We start from the raw sequence: 25,971 nt of genomic DNA on the forward strand, positions 1-25,971 counted from the left end.
GTCACTAAAATCCCTGAGAGAGAACCTAGTTTCAATTTCTTCAGGGACAGAAATTACTCACGTGGCAATTGCTTTGAAGTTGTAACTGATGTGGAATTAGCAAACTATTCATAGCTGAAAAATGCAAATATGATAAAAAGAAGATACTAATTATAATGATTTATTAACCTTTCCTTTTCCAAATGTGTGAGGTGTCTTGGAAATAACTGTGTCTTTTTAGATTACTTCACAGTCACAACTTCATTCAAGTTTGACAGTTAATATTTTGTACATTATCACAATTATGCCAAAAACTCATCACAGCTAGTTGGTGGGCCAATGCTGGTCTCCCACATTTCTAAAAAACAGCCAGATTTCTACTTCTTGTCAGGGTAAATTTTAGGATCAGAAGGTAATGACAAATGAACTTCAGTAGGCCACTAATTGACAAAAAATATTATTTGAAAGGCATTTTCTGGCCCCAGGAATCTTTTTTGCCAAGCATGGAATATCCATTTGTTCAGTATCAGTCATAACCATTAAGGTAAAATGGATACATTAGCTGTCTTGGATGCAACATTTTTATGACAGTTTTACAAAAGCCAATCTAAAATCACCAAAAACCAGAATTCTTTTCTTCAATTAGCATTGATATTTCAAATATTTACAAGTAGAGAGAAGTTACCTGAATCTGGTATTGAAAATATTCATTTAGTGTATACTGCAGTAAAAACAAGTAGCAGAAAAAAAATCACATCAAATACTAAGCATAGAAGGCTTCATTTTTTTTTTTTTTTTATTTCCCTAGTAGATTGAAAGAAAAATAAAAAATCTTTTATAAGAATTAAATTGGAGATGGAGGCCTGTCACTGTTGCATATGCGTCTTTAACTCAAGCAAGCCAAAGGCATCGTTCCTTCATGAAAAATCTCAGGTCAGATCTTGGAGCAGTTCTGTCAGCCAAAGCCAGTAATTACTTGAGACTTTCAGTTCTGCAGCAGGACCACAAAACATGTTTCCAGTCCTCGCAAAATCTCAAAACCTATAGTCAGATGACTTCATTTTAAAACCCACTGAGATGATGGAGAAAAAACAACCTGTTACACACTGTCTTTGTCTCTGTTAACAAACCCCACAGGCAGGCACAGAACAGGACGCACCTAAGTCCATTAACAATTATTCCTAGCCAAAATCTGACTATCATGTTTTGAATGATGCTCTGACATACACTGAGGCTACAGACAACAGCATTCTTACCAGGATAAACCTCATGTCCTCCTCAAATCAACACTACTGAGATGAAAGTTTTGGCAACAAGTGGAAGTAAAGACATATACTGCACATAGCATCAGGGAATCAGGTGGATCCATTCACTCCCTGGCACTTCCAGCCTCACAAACAGAACTGCTCAAATAATCACATTGCAGTTTGTTTTACTGTTGTGAGCAAGTTAGTAACCTTTGCAGTTGCAAAAGCAGCAAGTCCTTTAAACAGAGGGGTTGGACAGAGAGATGGCGAAGGTTCTTCTGTTCATGGAGAGCAACAGGTCTGAAAACCATGCAAAGAGCATCCTTCTTCCAGCATAATGTGATCAGCCAGAAAACCTGTGAGAACCTCAGAAAATTGTAAAGAACTAGGTAGCTGCACATGGATCCTTTAGCAGAAGTCAAGGAATGAGGAAATGATTATTTTTGTTAAACAAGTTGTTATTGTGGATTAAACATATTTTATCACTCTTTACTGTTATTGTTGTAATACAGATGGCAATCTAAAACATGACAAAGATGATGATATTATGAGAACAAGTTCTCACAGGAATTTATTTAATGTAATTTAATGTGTTTGTGTAGTTCCATACATAAGAACAAATTTATCATGAGAAAATTTTCTAATTGTTCTAATAATACCCATTATGTTGATGAACTTCTTTGTTTTGGTCCCAGGAATGGACAAATTCTTTCCCAATAGACTAAATGGTACACTCCAGTTTGCATAACAGTGAAAAAATGCAAGCATACAGGGGGAAAAGGCTGAGGAATTTTCACCACATCATTTCATGACACATCTTTGAGTTGTTCAGCTCAGTTGATTGAGATGGATTACTTCAATTAGGATACATCTGTCTGAATACATTGCTATTGCAGGGGGCACCTGGTGGCACTGTAACACGTGTTACAAGTTCTTTTTCTAGAAAAGTGAGCAGTCTTTGGTTTACACAAAAATATCAAGCTTTTTTTTTTTTTTTTTTTTTAATTCACATTTCTTGGGAAGAGCATGGTAGTTTTCTGTGCATTTTAGTCTCCTGACTGAACCTATTGCCCCAACACAAGTGCTCTGTTGGAAACAGGCAGTCAGGTTTGTGATCACCTCTGTTAACAGACAAGCACACACACTACATAAGCTAATTCCAATAAGATAGCATCCTGGCTCAGCAGCACTAATTTCTCTAGCAAAAGCATTGCTTGCCATGCCCCAGCTTCTGCTATCATTTACTGCAGGGTGACAGGGTGATCATAAAAACGAAAATGTGTGTAACATATGTTAAAGTATTCATACGTAATTTCTGTTCAAATATGCTTTTCTTTTCCCTGTTACATGTGGGCATTGGTCTGAGACTCTATTCAAATACAGCAGCACAGATAATTTTGATTATTTTGCTGGGAGAAAAAAAAGCTATTGCTTCCCACCCACAGGAAAAAAAAATCTCAAATAAATCAGATCTGGTGCAAATGTAGCTCCCACAGATATCTCCACACTAAATTCTTTAGTGACAAGATTGCTAGTATGAGTTACATGTCCACGTAACATCCATTAAAGAGTGAGAAAAAGGTGGTAAGTGGGAAAGTAATATAATTTGCACTTATAAAGTAGCATTATAAAGACAGCTGTAATCTACACAGAGACAGGATAGATGAGGACGTAAAGTAGCAAATAGAAATACTGTAACTCTTTGGAAGCTTCTTTTTCAGATCCCTACACTCACACACCTTTTTCTCCCACCCCTAAAAACCACATATTTAAGATCACTGAAAGAAACCCAAGCCATTCTTCAGAAATACTCATCATTTCCTTTATAAAAATTTACTCTCAAGGTGAATTTTCAGCTGTACAAAAAGGCATAATTATTACTATTTTTGAAAGAGTCAAACATTTAAAATTTAAATGTCATAGTGCAGCAACATTGCAATAAGAGTACACTGGGAGGAATAACAGTTCCTTCCTGTTTAAAAAAACTCAGTTCTTTATTGCAAATTTTTAAAATTTACCATTTACAAAGTAAGGAAGATGCACCCTTGGTGGAAGATGATCAGGTCAGAGAATACTTCAGCAAACTAGGCATACATAAGTCCATGGGCCTTGGTGAGATGCAGCCATGAGTGCTGAGAGAGCTGCCAGATGTCATTATGAGGCCACTCTCAATAATCTTTGATTGATCAGGGCAAGTGGGACAAGTGCCCGAAGACTGTAGGAAAGCAGATCTCAATCCTATCTTCAAGAAGGGCAAGAAGGAGGACCCAGGGAACTACAGGCTGATCAACCTGCCTGTGATATCTGCAAAGGTGGTGGAACAGCTAATCCTGGAAACCATTTCCAGGCACATGAAGGACAAGAAAATCATCAGGAGTAGTCAGCACGGCTTCAGCAAGGGGAAGTCATGCTTGACCAACTTGATAAACTTCTACAGTGAAATGACTGGCCTGATCGATGAGGGGAGAGTGGTGGATATTGTCTACCTAGACTTCAGTCAGGCCTTTGTCTCCCGTAAGATCCTCATAGAGAAGCTGTTGAAGTATGGGCTGGTTGAGCAGTGAGGTGGACCGAAAACTGGCTGAACAGTTGGGCCCAGAGGGTGGTGATCAATGGCATGAGGTCTAGTCAGAGGCCAGTAACTCGGAGTGTACCCGAGGCATCAAACCCGGGTCTGATCCTGTTTATCATTGTCATTAATGATCTGTATGATGGGGCAGAGTGCACCCTTAGCAAGTTTCCTGATGACACAAAACTGGGTGGAGCGGCTGATATGCCAGAGGGTCATGCTGTCAACCAGAGGAACTTCAACAGGCTGGAGAAGTGGGAGTACAGGAACCTCATGGAGTTTAACAAGGAGAAATGCAAAGTCCTGCACCTGGGGAGGAACAACCGCATGCACTGGTGTATCTTGGGGACCACCCAGCTGGAAAGCAACTCAGCAGAAAAGGACCTGGGGGTCCTGGTGGACACCAAGTTGAACATGAGCCAGCAATGTGCCCTTGCTGCAAAGAAGGCGAATGGGCTGCATTAGGAGGAGTGTTGCCAGCAGGTCAAGGGAGGGAATCTTTCCCTTCTACACAGTATTGGTGAGGCCACACCTGGAGTGCTGTGTCCAGTGCTGGGCTCCCCACTACAAGAGAGTCATGGTGTCGTGGTTTAACTCCAGCTGGCAACTAAGTCCCACACAGCCACTTGCTCACTCCCCCCTGGTGGGATAGGGGAGAGAAATGGAAGAATAAAAGTGAGAAAACTCTTGGGTTGAGATAAAGACAGTTTAATAGGGAAAGCAAAAACCACGCACACAAGCAAAGCAAAACAAGGAATTCATTCACTACTTCCCCTCAGCAGGCAGGTGTTCAGCCATCTCCAGGAAAGCAGGGCTCCATCACACGTAACGGTTACTTGGGAAGACAAACGCCATCACTCTGAACGTCCCCTCTTCCTTCTTCTTCCCCCAGCTTTATATACTGAGCATGACGTCACATGGTATGGAATATCCCTTTGGTCAGCTGGGGTCAGCTGTCCCAGCCATGTCCCCTCCCAACTTCTTGTGCCCCCCCAGCCTACTCACTGGTGGGGTGGGGTGAGCAGCAGAAAAGGCCTTGACTCTGTGTAAGCACTGCTCAACAGTAACTAAAACATCCCTGTGTTATCAACACTGTTTTCAGAACAAATCCAAAACATAGCCCCGTACTAGCTACTATGAAGAAAATTAACTCTATCCCAGCCAAAACCAGCACACATGCACATACTGGAAAGAGTCCAGCAAAGGGACATGAAGATGATGAAGGGACTGGAGGGTCTCTCTTGTGAGGAAAAGCTAAGGAAGCTGGGACTGTTCAGCCTGGAGAAGAGAAGGCTCAGAGGGATCTCATTAATATATATAAATACCTGCAGGGAGGGTGCAAGGAGGATGGAGTCAGGCTCTTTTCAGTGGTGCCCAGTGACAGGACAAGAGGCAATGGGAACCAACTGAAACACAGAAGGTTCCCTCTGAACAGGAAACATTTTTTCACTGTGAGGGTGACCGAGCATTGGCACAGGTTGCCCAGGGAGGTGGTGGAGTCTCCAGTCTTGAAGATATTCAAAAGCCATCTGGACATGGTCATGGGAAACCAGTTTTGATGGACCCACTTGAGCTTTGGGGTTAGACCAGATGACCTCCACAGGTCCCTTCCAACCTCAATCATTCTGTGATTCTGTGATATCTTCTAGCTTGTGAAGGAGGTAAGTAAATTTTTATTTTAAAAATAAATGGAGTTTACACTGAGTCAAAATGTGGCACTGTATCAAGCCCATTTTCAAACTCATCTTGTAGGTCAACAACAATAGATTTTGGATTTGATTCTTGCACCTGAAACCTTGTAATTTTGTTCTTAACTTTAGTGAAACAAGTAAACCCTTTCTTAAAATATACTCTACTTACCCCTCAGGGTCCACCCCTGACATTCACCATTAACCTGGAGAGACGGCTGGGAAGGTGTTGCCCCATGCCCATTTTCCAGCCAGCAGAAACAAATGTGGCAGCTCTGGCACTGTGGAGACAGATGAGTGAGTCAGACTGATGCTGCTGCTGCAGCTTGTCCCTAGGAAGGCTCTTGCTCCCCAGAAAGCTCTGTCCCCCATCACAAACCCATCCTTACAGGTGTGTGGAGCAGCAGCCCTGAAGGGCACTCCTGCTAGCCTATGGTTAACCACTTACCCACAGCTCTTTAAAAACATTTCCTATTAAAACATGATGCAAGTCCATTCCTTGCAAGGTTCTTCACCCTAGTAATGACCTGACACTTAGTCCATGCCATTCAGCACATACACAACTATACAATTGCTAAGAGCCTAATTTACAATCACCTTACCTCAGAGCAGCTGAGAAAAGCCTTCTATTGAATTAGTTTATGATTTTGTGCTGCTTTTATTTGATAAGCCCACATAATGCCATCTTTTGAGCCAGGGACCTCCTTGAGTTATATCCAGAAATAAGTCTCAGGGTGCCCCACATGTAGCACACAAAAAGGCTTGATTTTTTAGTTAGCAAAACTAACTAAGACAGATGTAGTAAAAATACTTCTTTCTGAATCCACCATTATTTTTCTCTCAAGTAACAGATGAGGGCTGGTAATGTTTTTCCCAAACTAATCTCTACCTCAGAGCACAGTTCTGATTAATAGGTTAATATATGTACAATTTATTTTTAAGCTCAGTTACTTTTTCTCCCTTTCAAACACTATACTATATTAATCTTAGCACTCCTGTCAACAAGGAAGAAAGCTGTCCCTGTTGTCCCTTGGCATTTAAGGCTGCATTCAATGCAGATAAGGTTTGTTTGGGAACATACAGGGTTTGCTGGAGACAATCACTGAAGATAGAACCTTAATTTAACCTCAAGCCTGTAGTATTTCCCCCGGGACATGGATGACTGATAACACTGCAGAGGGCAAGGAAAGCACAAAATTATTGAGAAATGGAAGCAGCAAATCTCGAGTGTTGAATTTCTTCCTCTAAATCATTGTTTATAAGGACAGTCATGCATGTCTGACTCAGTCTGGAGACACTAAGAAGCATCTTAAAAGAGTAGTTCTAAAATGCACTGACAGTGGATGTTTTTGAAAGTCATTTCCAAGGTATACGAAATACAGTTGTCATATATTCATCTTAAACCAAAATGTCATTACAGAATCAAAATACACTTCCTCATAGTATGCTATGTAAAAATTAGGTCAGCAGTTGCTGATTTAAATGAAATAAGTCCTTAACAGAGAGCTTGATCACATTTCCCATAGGAACATTAGAAAATGGTGTTAATGAGCATTATTAAAGCCTGCTTCTGTAAGCAAATAGATCTTTATTAACTGAGATTGTATGTGATGTTTTCCTGTGTTATAGCTCTAAAGGGGCAGCATGAAAAACTAGATAGTATTTTGTTTTAAATAAAAAAGTTTTCTCTGTTCTAAAGTTAAAATAAAGCTATTCTGTTAGGGTTAAAGGTTAAATAACCCTTTTATTTGCTAATGATAAATTTAATTGCCCAAAGTCAAATTGAATACCAGCTGATTTATGTTTTTCTTTCTACAGGGATAAAAAAGCCATCCTTAGTAGACATAGCTAGAAAAGGCTGCCCCAGCTTCAGAATCCTTGCTTTAAGAATGGAAGAATTTATTCATTTAAAATAGAACATGTAAATAACCTTTATCAGACAAAAAGCTGTAAGGAAAAATACCCTATGTGCTAAGAAAAAAAAAAAAAAAGGCTTAATTTTATTGCAACTCCAGGTGTGGATTCTCTTTTCATCATGTCTTCTGAACTGAAAAAAAAAAGCAGTTTTTCTTCTTGCTATCAACCATAAAGTATCCAAATCCCTGAAAAAACAAAGGAAATTGGAAGAACTGAGTAAAATTTAAGCCCAGATTTTAGGGAGAAAATTTACATCAAACAGTCATTGAGCCAACACAGTAGTCTCAGTATAAAATCAATTATGTGCAGTTAAAGAAGCATTTCTGTTTCATTGTTAGAGGTTGTTGCCATTTATTTCTTCATAATAAAAAGCAAAATAACAAATCAACATCCTCAGCTGATACTTTAAAATACTTGGATATTTGCAGAGAAAACAGAGATAGTATTTTGATAAGACTTTTAGCTCAACAGAAGGGCAGGGCAAAATGTAACCCCTTAAGACTGTATCCTGTGCTTCATATTAAGCAACAGCTAATGAAATCCTAAGAGGGTTTGTTACATAAGCCAGTGGACTGAAGAAACCTTTAACATGTAGGAAACTGGAGTTAATTAAACTGTTACGGGTATCCTATCCATCATCCCACAGACTGCTCTATTCTAAACCTATTTACATTTTGCAATTGAAAAAATGTACTTGGCGTGGTTGATAAACCATGTTTACTGTCCTTATTGATTTGACATTTGTGCATGACCTTTATGCTTTAATTATCTAATAGCATTTCCTGAATCTTTCTCTGCTACAGAAAGTATTTCATTTCCAAGCAATTAGACATATCTGACAATTAGCAGACAGTAAGAGTATTCCCTTCAACAAGTTAATCAGTTTGGGAAAGCACTGGTTCATCACTGCACTGAATTTGCTGAAAACGTTGTTTTATTGAATCTCATTTCAACCTGCTTCAGTACCTTAGTGTAATCAAAGTGCATTTCAACTCTGTTCATATTTCACTCACAGGATAGATTGCCTTTAAGGAGCTTCCTTTCCCGTATAATAATTCTGAAACCTAAATGCAATGTAAGAGTATTTAAACTTAAGGTTAACAGCTGGCTGCATTTTTGGGGATCAGCAGAAGAAATGAGATCAAATATTTTCTAATACAGACTGGGTCAAGGAAAAGAAGAAAGCTGGTCACTGCAGTATAAATTCACCTTCTATTTTGAATCTTTGATAAGACAGAATTTTTTTTTATTTCCTGTTTGAGAGACAGTTTCTGATTATTTGCTTTTAATACATTGTGTGTGTTAAATCGCTTTATGATATTTTAAAACTTTTATCCAAGACTTATTCTATCACATATTTCTGCCAAAAGTCTTCACATTGCAATATTAAAAGTCACTGTAGTCAACTTATGGAACACACAGATGTTTCTTTGATTTGGAGGCATTTCTTCAGAGAGAAAACTTAGCAGTGAAAATTTAGTAATGAAAATACTTGCATGTTTCACATATATGAAAGAATATGGTGCAATTCTGTCTTACCTGTGAAATGAGATGGGTCACCTGAGATCAAATCTTGAAACTCATATTCGTGAAAGGTAGCATCTTTGTTCCTGCATTGTGAAAGGGGCCTAAGGCACCACATTCAGCTGAGAGACACACCAGTGCAGGTGCTGTGTGAAAGAGCTGTACCATCACAATCCCTCATAAGCCTTAACACAAGAAGCAAAATACACTGGAGGCAGGAGCCATGTTTTGCCCTAGACTGCAGTACAAACCCTGTGAGTTATCAGTGAGGTCATCACTGATAACCTTCAATTAACCTGGACATCTGTCATAATTTAAATAGCTTCTCCCCTTCCCAACATTATCTAATGTCATTACAAAGCAAGAAGGGATGTAACTTGTGCTTCAGAGAGGGGCAGGATCAAGATGACAGAAATTTGGCTCAAAGCTTTCGCTGGATTTCAAATTTTACACTGTACCTCTAGACAGTGCAACCCAGATCTTCCAGTGAGAAGAGCTACAGGGTTATACCATGCAGAGCTACAGGGTTATACCACATATAAACCTTGTGCTTCTTAGGCATCTCCAAAATCAGATACTATGATTTAGGCACTTTAAGAGTAGTCATACACTTTAGACAGTGTTATTGGCAGAGTTTTAAACAGCAATTTTACTACAAAAAATTTATAAACTAGAGCAGAAAAGAGAATTATTTCCCTCAGATGGAAGGGAAAGACTGTAATCTGTTTCCCTTCTTCACTTTTTCATACAAGCAAGAAACAAAGGAAAATAAGCAGTGTTTTGATATAGTAAACTAATTAAAGCTGACCAAGAATCTAGAGTTAAGATGTCAGAAATTAGTTATTATTTTTTGATAGCAATCAGTAAGTGTGGCTGGTTCATCTTGTTATTTCTTGCTGAAATAATACTTAGCAATTAGTTCTCATCCAGAGAGTTATTTCTAAGCGGAGTACATTTATCTCATCCCATAACATGATGTCCTTCTTTCAGCCTAAGCTTTTAGTATTTTAACACCTTTTACTTCACCTTTAAACAACTTCCTCACTCATAAGGGAACTTTATATTGTGTCAGGGCATAAGAGTCTGGACTCAATCCCAAAGTCCATGTGCAGGCAAAATCCTCCTTGCCCATCAAATAATTTCATAAATTTCAGTGAGATTTTGACATGAGCATACAATCACAAAGAATGGTACTTGGTGAAAATTAATGAAAACTTTTTTTGCCCAAGCACAACATAAATATCTTTATAGGTCACCAATAACTAGTTTGGACATCTTGCTCTAATTTAAGAGTTTATAAATATATATATATATATCCATCTTTAATTCTTTCACAGAATATTGCTTTTGTTTCCTACATAATGTACAATACTGTGTGAAAAACATGTTCTTGGACAAGTTAAAAATAAAAAAAAAAAAGTTGTTTTCCTCTCAGCTAATTCTTAAATGGAAAAATCTGAATATCTCTCTCTGATATAGTGGAGTAATTCAAGCAGTAGAGTATCTTGCAGCGGGGCAGATCTTAGCTGCATTGCTTGATATTTATGCCATCCTTGTATATGGAAAGGCTTGATATGGAAACCTATTGTTTGTGTTGGTACCTAGAAACAAGCCTATAACGCAGGTTTAAATTTTCCTCCATATTAATGATTTGAAGATGCCTTCTTTCCATATCCCATTATTTTGCTAGAGGTGCCATTCAGAATTGATTTTTGAGAAATTCAGCCTGGTGCCTCTGTGACTACTGCATAGGTACAGTAGCTTTAAATATTTATATTGTGCTGCTGGTTATAATTATTATTCCAACTCAGTATAGTTTTAATGCATTTAAATGTCAGTGTTTCTCAGTTTAATTCATCATGCATACGTTCAGATGCCTGTATACATATACTCAGTATGCATCTCCAAGGACCTAAAAAGACCTATTCATATTTTAGCAGCTGTGAGAAAGTGAGGACAGATTTCCTTTACATTCCTAACTGTAAACATTAATTAGGTGCTTGACACTCATTAATGATTTAAAAACTCTTTGTAAAATAATCCATCATAATTCTTTTATCACTATGCCAACCCAAAGAACTATTACATTTTACCATGGTATCTCTGATGGGAAAGTTAAAGACAATGTGTTAAAATAAAATCCATTTATTTACTCAGTTTGTTTCCATGGGAAAAAAGTGGTTTTGCTGTGATACCTAGTAAGTTTCTGAATACAAGAATGTCATGCCTTATTATCTGTTTGTATGCATTTGTTGAAAAGCCATTATGCAGTTGCCTATACACTCAGTGTGTCTTCTCGGGCTTAGCCATTGCAGCAGAACAGAGTCTCAAAAACAAGAACTTGAACTTTTTCTCCAAAATATTAATAAAATGCTGAGGGTTATCACAAAAAAAAAAAAAAAAAAAAAAAAAAAACCACAAAAAAACCCAGACAAAAAAACCCCACTCCTTTTCGCAAACTTGACTGGAATGCATTTAACCTTGGCTTTCCAAGTGGTACTATTTGCAATTGTTTGCTTAAGCAAAGCACAGAAGAAAGGAACATTGCATTCCCAGGAGGCCTGACAAATGATTTCCAAGGTCAGGCACATGCACAAAAGAAACAACAGCTTCTCACTCTGCATCCTGTTACAGCATCTCTCTTTATGCTACCTGTGACACTGCCTCTGTTTGGTCCCCTTGAAGGGTTATGAAGGCTACCATGTAGAATGGGTCCGGTGTTGTCCAAAACATGAGACTGAAACTGCCGCTTGTCAGTACACAGCTCAGAGAATCCCTCTATTGATTTTCTTGGTGTGACTCCACCCCAGCTGTTTTCTCAGCCTAATGCTGCATCTCCAGAATGTGTAATAGTAATTGACCAGAACAGCGTGTCAGGACTAATTAATGTACTCTCGTTATTGGTGAGAGCACTGGTTTTCAAAGAATGTCCTAGCTGTTATTTATGGCATTTAATTAAGGTACAATCTTATCTAAATAATCAGTGTGTTGTAAAATAGAAGAGTCAAACTACATAGCTGCAATAAGCCAAACATAACATGCACAACCACATTTGCACTGAACATTTAGACATTTTTGCAATTCATGAGAAATTTAGGAAATTAGTATGTTTTTTTAACTTTCACAAGACATGTGAAAGCATTCTGTGCCTTCTAAATGGATTTACTCTAACTGCCTAATTCATTATGCTAAAACCATGAAGCAATTTCCTGTTCAAAGCCCAGCTCACAGGCTCTCTGTTGTCAAGTATTTGAATTTCAGATTAGAAATGTGTTCATTTGGATAGCATGAAAGGAAAGCTTTGTTGTCAGCTTTGCTTTATGTTCTGCCAGCAGCCAAATCCCTCTTCTTCATCGGTCACCAGCAAAATACCAGACCTCCACTCTGGTCTCGACTATCTTGAAACAAACACAAATGCCTTTGGCCTTTATGGCCTAAACACTGGTTTGAGGTTTTCTGTTCTCCCCTCTCCCTTAATATTTTTTTAGGGATTATTTCTGACAGATGATATCAGCAAATGTTTAGATTGCACCGAGTTTTTCTCATCCCTACAGAAGGGGAGGGGAGGGAGGGGGAGATCATTTCCACAGTGGGGGAGAAGAGCCAGGACATTTAGTCCTGTTAGAAGCTCTGTAGTTTGTTATGGAACAGTGAGCTGAAGTGGCTGCAGCCCTTTTACCCTCAGCATGTTTCCAGCTATCATCTACACTGAATTTTAACTATGCCGCTGCTTGCTTGTTAGCAGCAATTTCTTTGCTGGCTTGGAAAAAATACAGACAGCTGACAAAAGTCAGGGGCTGCATTTCATGCAGAGTAAAACAAAGTTACCTAATACAGCCTGCAGGACAAAAAATCCCAAGCATTCATATCTTTGGCTAGTAGTATGGAAGTCAAGGAATTCTGGCCACATTTCTCACAGTAAAGAGCTTTTCAGAGCTCTTCCATTACTGTAAGCTGTTTCTGCTAGGTTTAGGGTCTACATTGTGGAAGGACAAGCCCAGCACATCCTTCTATTAATTAAAAGCAAACATTCACACAAGGAATGTTATAACCTAAACATGAACTTTAATGGTTGTAACATAGCTGGAAGCAAATATAATTACTAGCAGCTATAGAAGACACTGAGATATTTGTAATCCCTTTGCTTTTGAATACAATAACTCCTATGTAGTCATAATAAGCTCTTCAGTATAGGAAATGGTAATAGAAGATCTCTCTCCTGATACTGAGGCTGTGCAAATAATTGATTTCTCAGCTGAACAGATGAAGTGAAAGAAGAAAAAAAAAAAAAAGGTTCGATCCAGGCTGAATTAAATTTTATCCTTTTTCTTGCGTTAATGAAAGAAAGCAGAGGCAGGAAGCATTTCATCCTGCCTGGAATGTCCTGCTGGACTCTGATGGAAACATTTCACCCTGGGCAGCAGAGAAGAAAGCTGGAGTCACTGGAGGAAGAGGCAGCGGCACAGGGACCCTTCCCCCCCAACCTGATGTGGGAGTTGGTGTCCTGGTGGGTGCCTGCACTGCAGTCTCAGTGACAGAGGATGCTGCTACCTCCAGCTACAGCACACTGCACTGAAGCACATGAGTCCCTTGGGGGGCAAACACGCACACATCTTTCCTCTCCATAATTCCCTCTGTAAATCTCTGCCTGCCAAACCAGGCCATGGGAGCCCCAGGTCCCCACCCCTTCTCCGTCAGGTGAAAGATGCCTGAGTCAACACTTTCCCCCTTCAATAAAGAATTATCCCAGCAGGAGGTGAGTGTCCTAATCAGCAGTTTAGAGACACCCTAGGGAGTCACTTTGCAGAGTCGTTTAATGACTTTTTAGTTTCTATGCAAAGAGGCACAGACCCCAAAGAAAGGATTGAAAGAACCCCACCTCTCTGAGCCCAGAGTCTGCTGGGGAGTTCATCTCAGTTCATGGAAAGTGGGAGGTCTCTGTTGAAATCCTTGTCCAAAATCAGGCACAAAGCAGGTTTCTGTTTCCACTTCTGGCTCCCAGGAGAGGGAGTATTTCACCCAGCTCTAAATGACACATTGTTCCAACATGTGTTTCCAAGTGTTAAAAGTGAAGACAAATTAAGGCATGCCGCTATGCCCATTGATAAGGTTCCTGGCACCCTATTTCATGGTTAGCAGAAATGAGCCTAAAAGCCTACAGAGTTTAAATTCTCTAATTCAAGAATTCTCTTGTACTCCAATTGTGTATGCTTTACAATATTTAAATGCAAATAATATTCAGGTCAGGTTTCTGACTGGCTGCTAAATACCCTCTAGTTCTCTTCTGGAATTTGTTTCCTCAACCTCGGATTATACGAAGAGAATTAGAGAGCATTAGTATACATTATATAAAAGTTAAATAAGAGTGCTAAGAATTCAGGTCCAAACCATTTTAAGTTAACGATGACATAAAACTATTATGTTGCAAATAACATACTCAAGCTATTACCAATGCTCACACTTTTATTACCCTGAAGCACAGCAATTTTACTCCATGCATAAGCCATTCTACAGTGCTATAGGTAAAACCAAGTTTCATAATCCCTAATAACTTTACCGAACTCTATCATTAGGCACATTCTGCAGCTGTCAGGGCAATGTGGTTGCCCCAGATATGACTCTCGTGGAAGAACACATGCTGTGGTTTAGAGGACCAAATCTTAAATTTTTTGTTAGGACTTCTTAATGAAAAAGTGTCAGGATTCAAGTTACCAAATGAAATTATGTTGGAAAGCAGCTTTGCAGAAGAGGGCCTGCAGGTCCTGGTGGAGCCAGCATGTGTTGGCAATGTGCCTTTGTCACAAAAAAGGCAAATGTGACCCGGGGCTGCATTACACAAAGTATTGCCAGCAGGTCAAGGGAGGTGATCCTTCCCTCTGAATATCAAGAAACACTTTTTCACCGTGAGGGTGACCGAGCACTGGCACAGGTTGCCCAGAGAGGTGGTGAAGTCTCCATCCTTGGAGTTACGCAAAAGCCATCTGGACATGGTCCTGGGCAACCAGCTCTAAGTGGCCCTGCTTGAGTAGGTGGTTTGGACCAGATGACCTCCAGAGGTCCCTGCCAGCCTCAACTCTTCTGTGATTCTGTGTGTTTTCTGTGTTATGTTTTGGTCCATTCTTCAAAGAGCATCATTCTCTAGGACCTGAACATGGACCTGAGCTTTGGGGTTGTCTGGCATGCTGTTAGACTATGTTGTTTAAGTTAAAAAAAAAAAAAAAAGTGTGCGTATAGATCTGTATATGCATATAGATATATATACTTTCGTATTTGTATATTTGTACACATACACACAAAGACTTGTCTACAGCATAAACAACTAAAGAGACTTTTTAAGTATCAGGTGTGTTGTGCAATTTCTTCTGATTTTTACTCTAATACAAAGCTGATATGCAAGGTCACCAGCATCTCAGCAGAGGAAAGATGTATTTCCATCACTATGCTGCCCATGCAGCTGCTAGAGTCCCACTGTTCCAGATTTCTGACTCCACGAGTACAACTTCTTCAACAAACTCCTGGCAAACCTTGTCCCATAGAGAGTTCTCCCAGCATCTCATACAGTGGTTAAAGTCGACTAGTACAGGGGCTTGCAAACAGCAGTTTGGTGAGCAACTGTAAGAAAATACTGCTGTAGTAAGGATGATGTCTATTAAATTCAAAGAATGAACTTCACCTTTCCTCAGCCTTATTGTCTGGTTAGGAACTTATTACACCTTGTAGTACTATTTTTAAAGTGTATTTACTGGCTGCATCAGCAATTTAATTAACAAATAAAATATTGCATTCAGATGCTTTCTGATACAAAGTAAAAGTTTTAGCCTGACAGTGAACATAAACCTTCATGCCTTGATCACTTGAAAGATGAGCAGGGTTTCCTTTAAAAGGAAGGCAGCCTTTTCAACATTATGCAGGGGATGTATTTTTGTCCTCTACTATTGCTCTGTTCCAAATAAAATGAGACATAGTTATTTCTTTGTGTGATCTACCTTCTGATATCCTCTGCCATAAACTCCTTCCTTATGGAGTTCCTGATCCTAATCTGTTTCCCCCTTTTACAAATCACATTAACTAATCTAACTAGTGCCTTGTCTGTCTCAGCACAGTCTTGCTGAAAGATCAAAACCAGACTAGTTACATGGTCTCAGGATGACAGGCACAGAGCTTGTCAAAGAAGTCTCAGTTCCCACGCAAAAGGACAGTTTAATTGCTCTACAGCAAATTGCCTCAAGATGCAACAAAGTAGAGAATGGATTTGAGGGACTCATCTTACCAAAATCAGAGGCAAGATATTACAGTACAGCCTACACTGGCCTTAGAAACAAAACACGGTAAAATAGTGCAATTTGGCTGTCCCACTAGGTATTGGATATTGTATTTCATTAAGATGCAACAAATGAGAGGCTATTTCAACACCTGCAAAATCTGAGTCCTGACATTTGGCTCACCTGCTTACATGTCCATTGTGCTTGTCCAGAAAAAGGTTCTTCCATACAGCTTACTGAAGAGCGTTGTGTGTCACAGTAGTTTTACTGTTAAAAATAAGTAAGCCACAATACAATAGTGCCAGATGACACAGTGCATAAAGAGATGAGTATATAAATGTCAGTGTCCTGTCATTCTCTTTCTAGTAGATGGAGAAAAAAAAGTGCTGTCTAGCTAGAGAACTCCTATTCAGAACAAGCTGTTAGCACAACTGCAAAAGCTACAGAATGCAGGGAAGAGTCATGGGAGGGGGATTTTAAAAATATTTCTGGAAATATACACATACAAGCATACATTTAGAGATGCTTAGGCTTTGCAAATCTTGTGTGCATAGTAAAGCATGCAGGTAGTACCACAGAAATATGATCAAAGCAACAATGATTTTTTTTAAGCAAACAGGCAAAGTCATATATTGTGCCATAGGAAGGGCTTTTTAACCAAAGTGCATAGCTTGCATAAACAGAAAATACTTAACACGCTGTATCTTTGAGAAAACCTATTAACATGCCAAAGATCTTATTTATGCAACTCTGAGTTGCCTCAAACTAGTGAGACAGAGTTTTGTTGATTTCTTAATGAGATTTCTACCAGCATTCAAAGACAGCTAGCCTTGGCTTCAGGCTAAAGCTCAGACACTTCTAAAACTCCACAGATTTGCAAGGCTTTTGGAGAAACAGCTAAGCTTCCAAAATGACCACAGCAGACTTTCCCTGTCAGTTCTCAAAAAAACCCCAAAACCCGACAGGTAGTTTGTGTTAAGTCAAGTGTCCTCAACTTTGTGCTCTGCTGTTTCTCTGGGATGGTAATGCATCCTGGGATGCATAAGGTAAAGCAAACCCTGAACTGAGATACCAGCAGAGCAACACAGACTGACTGACAGAGAGCTAAATCTCTCCTGGTCGAGTGTTGCCAAAATCGAGGGGGCTTTGGTCAGCTGTTTAGAAGAAATTGGATTAGGGGAGGCCTGCTGAGAAAAAAAGTATTAGTCAATGAAGTAGTTTGGATTTAGGAAGGGACATGAATGCAGGTCAGGAGAATAGAGGGAGGGTAGGGAACAACCTGTTTGGGTTACAAGGCAAAAGCAAGACTTCAAAAAGTTCAAATAAGCACCTGAACTTTGGAAGCCTTACAATTACAGAGTCAGACCTGGAATCCCTTTGATGTTTGCCCTGCAGTACTTTCAGCTGGGTGAAGAAAGACCCAGAGGCTCAGCAAATGAGCAGCTCCCTTCCCCAAACTCTTACAAGATAAGAGCTTGCATCGCACATCCTCCTCTTTTTGGCAGGTGTCATTGCCAGGCAGCTGATCCACTCTGCAACACACGCTCTGATCAGGCGGGATCCTGATTAACCCATTAGCTTCTCAATTAAAACACTAATTTGGAAGTCGCATGCAGGCAGGTTTATGAACCCAGCAGGGTCCTTCCCCATGCAGGTGTGACATCCCACCTGGGTGTGGGGACAGGCAGGCATCGCCCAGTGCTGAAGAGCCCTGCCAGGGGGCTGGGAGACAAGGTTTTGTCTGAGCGCTCCGCCACGGTGGAGGGCGTGCCTCTCAAAACTGGCAAACAAAAGATGAGGGAAGGAATAATAACTGTGATGATGAAGGAGTGTGAATTATTCATAACAAATTAATGCAAGCCACCAGGGGCTAGCAGGGAGAGAGTTTTGTTTTGTTCATAGGATGGGTAGCTGCTCAGCCACACTTTCATAGGATCTCATCCATACTGTTCACAAGATGACAATTTTACATCATAAGAGGTCCCCTGATGGCATGTATTAATTTATAATAGAGGCAAAAGAAAGGGAGCATTTTTGTGTATCACGCTAGTAAAACACAGAAACTACTCCCTCAAGGCACGTATAGGCATCCATTAAAACATTAGCAATGGCACTAGAGTTAATAAGAGCTATGACATACAACATAACCATTCACACAACGCTTCACAGTAACCCAAAGGCAACACTTGGTACTCACACTACTCTTAAGACATGGAAGCACACAGCTCAAATGCAAACAGGGAAAAATCAAATTATTGGATGCCTGGCACATGCCTGGCACATGCTCTTAAAACAAAAAAGTGAACAGTAAGACCACATCCAAATAAGTATCCTTTCAGTAGGAAAAGATTCATGTAAGAAGGGCTGTGTGTCTCAGTGTATTTGTCAACACATTCATTACTTTAGTCAACAGGGATGAAATTATGTAAGCATGGAGCACTGCAAATGTATATGGATTTAGTTGAGGCAAGAGTCTGTCTGAAAACTAGTCCTGTTTTTTACAAAAGCATATTATTACACTCTTCTGTTCCTTCAAATTAAATTCATTTCTGATTATGTTTAACCTAGTGCAAATAACTATCTGTTAGAGTTTGGGTTCCCTCCCCCTCCCTTCTTCTCTTGCCACACAGAATAGTAATAGAAAACAAATGTTTGCAAAGTTGAAGATAGCAGAGCACTTGGAACCACACTCTGACACGGATAATCTCAGGAAAAAAGAAAAAAAAGTCAGAACCCTTTGAGGTCTACCAATTGCTAACTATTCTTGGATAGTACTGTGTTTCAGAAAACACCACAATGAATTACTGCATTATCAGTGTAACAAGTAAATAAATGAAACAAACTTTTTAATTAAAAACAAGCAAAGACTAAACCATGAATGACAGTAAATGCTAAAAATTAGAACACTTGGACTTTTATTTTTCCCAGTTGTGTGGCAGTTGACAAATCCTACAGTATTCATTGCTGCCTTGATATAATTCAGGTGGTTTGCAGCTAGAAAAAAATGCAGAATAATTCTGTTTTGGACCTAAAAGAAGATGTTTGCTGTCACACCACTTCACAGAGTGGAAACACAGCTTTAGCTTAGGCAAGAGGATTGATCTTTTGAGATGTACTTTTAAATGTTTTCTTTATGTATTACATCTGAATCTTAATTGGCTTTTTTTCCTCCTGAAACTTTGTCACCTATTCTCTTCAGCTTAAAACAGTGCAGCTGGTTTTTGTGAAGACAGAGACTCAGGCCATGAGACACAGCAGAAGATCCTCTCAGACACATAAGCTGAAATTTTGTGAGATGTCACCCTTTCAGTCCCATTGGCATTAAAAAGCACTTCTTTTCCATCTAACATATGTAAAAATGAATAAATTTTTTCTGAAAGAAAGTATTTTATCTGCTCTCTTTTTTTCTGTGGTATCATTATACCAAGACAAATAGCAAGCAATATACCTATTAAATTCTAGTTTGGCATACAGCAACCAATAGAGAATGAAACTTTTTCATGCCCTCCACTGACGAATACTCTTCTATCGCTCCCTACCAGTTTGATTTTTGTTAGAGCTTGAAATAGTTGGAAGAGAATAGCTCAGTTTTCTTCTATGAAGTTTTATTCAAGTTTTATTACCTCTTCAGTCCATAGAGGCCAGTTCCATGGTCCTGCATGCAAGCTTCAGAGAGCTGCAAAAATGAATTCTGCCTGTTTATTGCCTTTTGCCTACATTGCACATTTGAGATTGAGTGCCAGAAGGAGTACACAAGAACTATATTTTTTGAAATTAACTTTATATGGTGATTTGCTGTAGTATCAGAGTGAAATAAAAGGCTAATTTGTAGATACATAACAACATGATAACATGATTTGTATGGTAACAACATTTGACAGATAGAAAGCACAGAGGAGAAAAGGTGGCAAGAATTACAACTGGGTTTTGGTTTTTTTTTTTTTTAAATTTAATTACAGAGCAGGCTTGCAAAGGCAAATATCTTCCAGTAAACATGCTCAAAGCATTTTTGATTGCCCAACAAATCTTTTGTCTAATTGCTAAAAAATAGGTATGCTATAAAGGTCATAGGATACCATTGCTGAAAGGCTGAAATGCAGATTTGCTGTGGAAATGTTTTCTATGCTTCTTACAGTGAAACACATCTATATTACCAGCATAGAAATCTGACCCTTGCTTCTTAATGCTTATACCTTTAGTGCCTGAATGGCAGAAATGTTTATATTGCTGTTGAAGAAAGTTACTGGACAACATTTCTTTACTTAGCAGACTTTAGAATTCATTGTTATAGATCCAAAAAGTATTTCTCATTTATTTATAAATGAGAAGAAACCTCAGATTCAAACTATGAATAATTTCTTTGCAGTGATAAGGACATCCAGAGGAACACTTGAGAAATATCTCTCTGTCTCTCCACAATTTATTTGAATGACTAAAAAGCAGAAAATTGACTGTTCTTTCCTTCACTCTTCTGACATAAGCTAATATAAGTCCAAAATATTTGAGGGAGCAGAACTCAAGAATATATGGGGACCTTGTCTATGTGTCACTGCTCTCTTACAAGAAGAAAGTCTATTAAGAAGTGATTCTTAAAAAAATGAATGGATATAATGGGAGGTATTAATGCCAGGACTGCAGAAGTAAAAGAAGGTGCCTGTGTTAACTATGTGCAGGTGCCCAGTCCTCATCAGTGGTGGCCCTAAATTCCATACCAGCTCCAATGCAGACCATTTTCTCACTGTTTTGAGCTTAAAATAAGTACAAAATCTTCCAAAGAAAATAACTTTTGCACTGTTCAATTGCCTTTCCCTTCTACTTTCTTTTCACTGAGACTTTTTCTGAACATCACATCCAGAATATCACTACTTTCTTGTGTGCTCTGCCTTTCAGGCTTTCTATTTTTCCAACACAAAATGTATATATGTGGTACTAAAATGACAAATATTTCTAATGATGACATGCTTGACACACCAAATCATCTTTCTACAAAATAGTGCAAGGGCCCTACAAATGACAGCACTTCAGGCGCTCATGAATAAATGAACCAAAGCAAAGTGTATGGAGCTGTTATTGCTGTTCAGATTTAGTAGAAGTGGACTCCAAACCAGTAGGCTGACTGGAGAAGACTTCTGTTCAATTTTAAAATGAGAGAGTTGGCAGCATAGGAGGACCTTATTATATGCCTAAACCTGACATACAAAAAAGTCCTGGTTTTACCTCAGTAATAAAGTGGCTCCACTGTTTCTGAAATATATCTGTCTGCATGAAAAATAGACTTCTGACATTGATCTACATCAGTTCCATCAACAATGCATTTTTAATGGGTAGTGCATACAAGACTATTGAACAGGGGAAAATGACTGAAACCAATATAAGGTTGCAAAATTTTGTTCAGGAAGCTGGCTGCCTTGAGGCTTAGTATCTGGCATTGACTATAGCATCTATTCAACTGTAAAACAAATCTCCTTAGAAATTTATACTACTGATGTGTAGTATACATACACCCAATTATTTCTTGTGATTTAAGGTCAAACTGGTAATTTTTTATGACTTAGTTTTGCAACTAGACTGATGATTCCCTACAAGGATTTTACATTAAATATTTCTTTCTCAACTGAAACAATAAATTAATTCATTTTCTGGCAATCTTATTTCAGTGCCATGGAGAGTGAAGATGGGTTTATACCATTTTTGCCAGAACTGCTTAGATAATGTCTGGGTGAAGCTCAGTGATGTATTTCTTCCCCTTCTTTGCTTACCTGTAATAAAATTTGATACTAATTTTGATTATAGTTTTGATTATCATTTTTATGACATTGAGAATTCTGCCAGCCAAATTGATTGAAGTTTTCTAACCAAAAAAGACAGTTGAGAAAAACATCAAAAGTGAAACTGGGGACCATGGCAGAAAAAGAAAAAACTTGCATAAATAAAACAATTATAATTATAAGAAATAGGAAAAGAAGCTGGTTAGTTATAGCACCTGCCATCCCAGATATCTGGGATGGCAGGTGCTATCTAAATGTGTGTGTGTGTGTGTGTATGTGTGTGTATATATATATACCCACATCTTTGGCTATAGACAGAAAGGTAGGTGTGTAGGTCCTTATGTATGTTTGAATCACCATCCAGATCCCGGCATATGTGCCTTAGTTTATATTTTGCTACAAACAATCAAGTAAACATGGTGATAATATAATTATTTCAATATTGCTTTGAATTGAAGTTTTGAATTCTGGTATTAACATCACCCATGCTTGAATTTCCATTCTCTTTTGGAGAAGCTGTGAAAACAAAGAGATCAGACATAGCTAAAAAAAAATATCTTATCACAGTACTGTCATTGTGTATGGAACTTGCCCAAGCCTGGCAATTTTGCAGTTTTGTTCTTTTTGCCTTCATTCATATCACTGACTTGTTTTTTAGCTAGAGACTCCAGGTCAGATAGTAATGCCCTAAAATATCTTTTTAAAAAAAAAAAAAAATCACAGGCAAATAGTTCAAAGCAGTTTTAATAATCTATAAAAATGAGACTTGAAATATTTGACAGAGAAAGGTAGTTCTTGGTATTAACTTTTTCCCTTGTGTTAAATTACTAAGCTTTCATGGATTAAAAAAGCATTAAATACTACAGTGTAAATTTCATTCCTAAATATTAATATTCTTTAAAATCACAGTTTAAAAATTCTACCCATACACCTATACTTAGTTTGATTCCCAGAATAAGATTCCCCAATAGCAGTTCATCACTAACACACTATTTCTTTCATTTTGAAGCTATGTTCAAGAAATAAAAGTTTCAATGTATCACTACACACTTCCCACCATCACTTAGATACATATGTACGTACATAGGTATGTATATGCACACATACGTAAACACCAAGAGTCCATAAGGGCTAATTCAGAGTACAGTCAAAATTCATGTAAACCATCTTTTCTCCCTTTCTGTGCCTCACCTCGATGCACCAGCTATGTACACCAGTCCAGAGTTACACCCAAACGTTGGTAAACTAATATTCCTTTCAGGCAACAGCTAATTTTCACGCTTTAGGTATTTGGAGGTCAAGTTAGCCACTTACACAGAGGACCTAGAAGTGAAATGTATTAAAGAAACGGGATGGATAGAAGGACATACCATTTGTTAACTTGCATTTTCTAGGCTTCAAAGTTGGGTGCTGAATTCCTTCCGCCCACTTACTGCTGCTTGATTTTCACATCACCTCTGAATCTGTCCCAAAGCATGAGACCAGGGCACTCACTAAGGAACCCCAGGCACACCACACCTTTGAGGTTTCCACTGATCATTGTACTCCATTTGGCTCTGAATGTACCTTCTTTGAACACACAACTCTCCTTTGTCCCCATTTTGTGTGGGTTAAGTTTTCATTTTCAGCTCCCTCCTAAACTCTTTATTCCCAGGCTTATAATCTCTCTCTTTAACCAGAAGTCTTCTTTGTTCCTTTGTGCTCTTGTGACAACCATGGACACTCTGTTTTTCTGGCTGACAGACACAAAATTTGTAACACTTAGCCCTTGCAATTTTTGTTCTTGTCATTTTCTTCATCTCTCTAGCAAGTTAATGTACTTAGGACAAAGCTGAGGCAATTTATTCTTGCTCCTCTCCTGTCTTCCAAAAATAAGCTCTTCTGCTTCTCACATAAAAATGTCCTATGTACACAATATAATTTTGAAAATTCTTCTCCAAGCACATAAAACTGATCAGTTACAACATTCTGACTAGAAAAGATATTAAAGAGAATCAGCAGCTTCTCTGAGTGCTGCAGTACTGTTTGTACCCTGTCTTCTCTTCAGTAAGAAGACACATCATTGAATATAACAAGAAGTAAGAATGACTGGGATTTCAAGTTACCTGCAAGGTCTGGAGCGCATGTTTATTCTGCTTATTTCTGCATTTATGTCAATTATCCTTAGCTCAAAATTGTAGCTGAGACTTTGTATATGCATAGTGTCTCAGAGTATCTGAAACACCCATTTCTTCCTAGACTCTTTCAACAAAATTCGTGTTTGGTTGGTTGGTTTTTATTTTGGAAGAAAGCAGTAGAGGGGCAGTCAATTAAGTTACATCATATATTTCTTCTACTCTGGGTTGTTATATGCACAATGCTGTAGATTAATGGTGAAATAGCAGTGAACTCATTTTTGCATTTTGAATACTATCTCTTTCTTCTAATCTTGGTCTTGTTCATGTTCTCCTGTCCTTCCTTCCTTTCTTCTCAGAAACACAGTGTTTTCCCATGTTTTCAGCTTCTCTGAAAAAACTTCCAAAAATCCCCTCTTTTCAAGTCTGAAGCAAACCTATTTGAAATAATTCCAAAACCAGCAAATTGGCTAGAAGAGTTTTCCTCAGTCTCCGATACCTGGACAGGGGCAGCCATTAGGAGATGCTCTGTGAAATGTCTCCCCTTATCTCCCATGACCACTCCCAAACTCAAAAAGAAGCCAGACCTTCCTATGCACACAAAACAAATACAGTGGGAGCAGAGTAAAAGTAAACACCACACACTTTTATTTTTATTTTGTTATCAAAGGAAACTATTATGCAAAAAAACCTGAGTTTGATAGACCTGGACTGGCATTTTTAGGGTGAGGAAAGGAAGGAGAGGGTATGTTTTTCAAAAAGCTGGTAAGCCTTTGGGTGGAAAATAAATAACTGAAATGGCAAATAGGGTTGGCTACTGACAGCCTAAAGTCAGAGGAGGAAAGCAAAAGAGCAAAGATCTGTAAAAGCACATCCTTTCTCTAAAAATCCAGTTTGCCAGACAAACCCTTTAATCATGTAAGAGTTATGTTCAGCCACTGAAAACACAGGTAAAACACTCTGAGAAGTCCTCTGGATCATTTTTCTGTGTGACCTAGGCTTAAATCACTTCACAGGGAGTAAGTAGCAGCAATGTGAATAACTGAAAAGTATCAAAGAAGGGAAAAAGAGGACATGCAGAGACTCATACTTTTGGTACGAAAAGATGTATTCATAAATCACTGCTGAGTTGCAAATGTGGTTCAAACCCAGATCAAATCAAATCGCCAGCACTTGGTCCACATTAGCTTTACCTTGCACTTGCCCAACCTTTTCAGTTTCTATTCATTACAGACTGCTCTTTATGAAAAACAAACGAGCTTGCTTGTACTTTCCTTTGATTTTGACTGTCACAAGCATAATTTGCACATTTACCAAGCTATCTAACCTGTACCTTTGCTTGTTACACCCTTGTAATCTAATAATCTATTTCCTTTTTCTCTAACAGCTTACAGACTAAAGCCCAGATACCTCTTTATCTTTCTTGACATCTCTTTCCTGGCTGAAATTTGACTTTTCTCCTGTTTTCTGAAAAGCACAAGTAGGAGAGGGTTCTTCCTCTCCCCACCCCCCTTTTAGTGATTTCTTTTGCTCACCTTCTGACATGCAGCTCATTAGCCTGCAGTGTATGCCCAATTTCCGCATTGGCTGGCTATCACAGAAGGAAATGGTTAGCTACTCCCAAAGAGCAGATACTCCTCATTCTATGCTTTTTGTAAAATTGTAACCTTATTCACTGTCATACAATCATTCAAGGGATTCTCGTAAGGCTTAGACTCACTCTCAGTGATGCCAACAATGACAGTTAAGCTGATATTAACATAATTAATAATGGTTCACATTTTCTGTCTGTTGTGATATTTTTGAAACACTGCAGAAACCATTCTTTTTTTTAAAGTTAGGCACATGCTATGGATGAAAACATAAATGCTTGAGCATCCTCACTGGCAAACTTGAACCCCAT

The sequence above is a fragment of the Aptenodytes patagonicus genome, chromosome Z (genome assembly GCF_965638725.1).
Source record: "Aptenodytes patagonicus chromosome Z, bAptPat1.pri.cur, whole genome shotgun sequence".
Taxonomy (NCBI): Eukaryota; Metazoa; Chordata; class Aves; order Sphenisciformes; family Spheniscidae; genus Aptenodytes; species Aptenodytes patagonicus.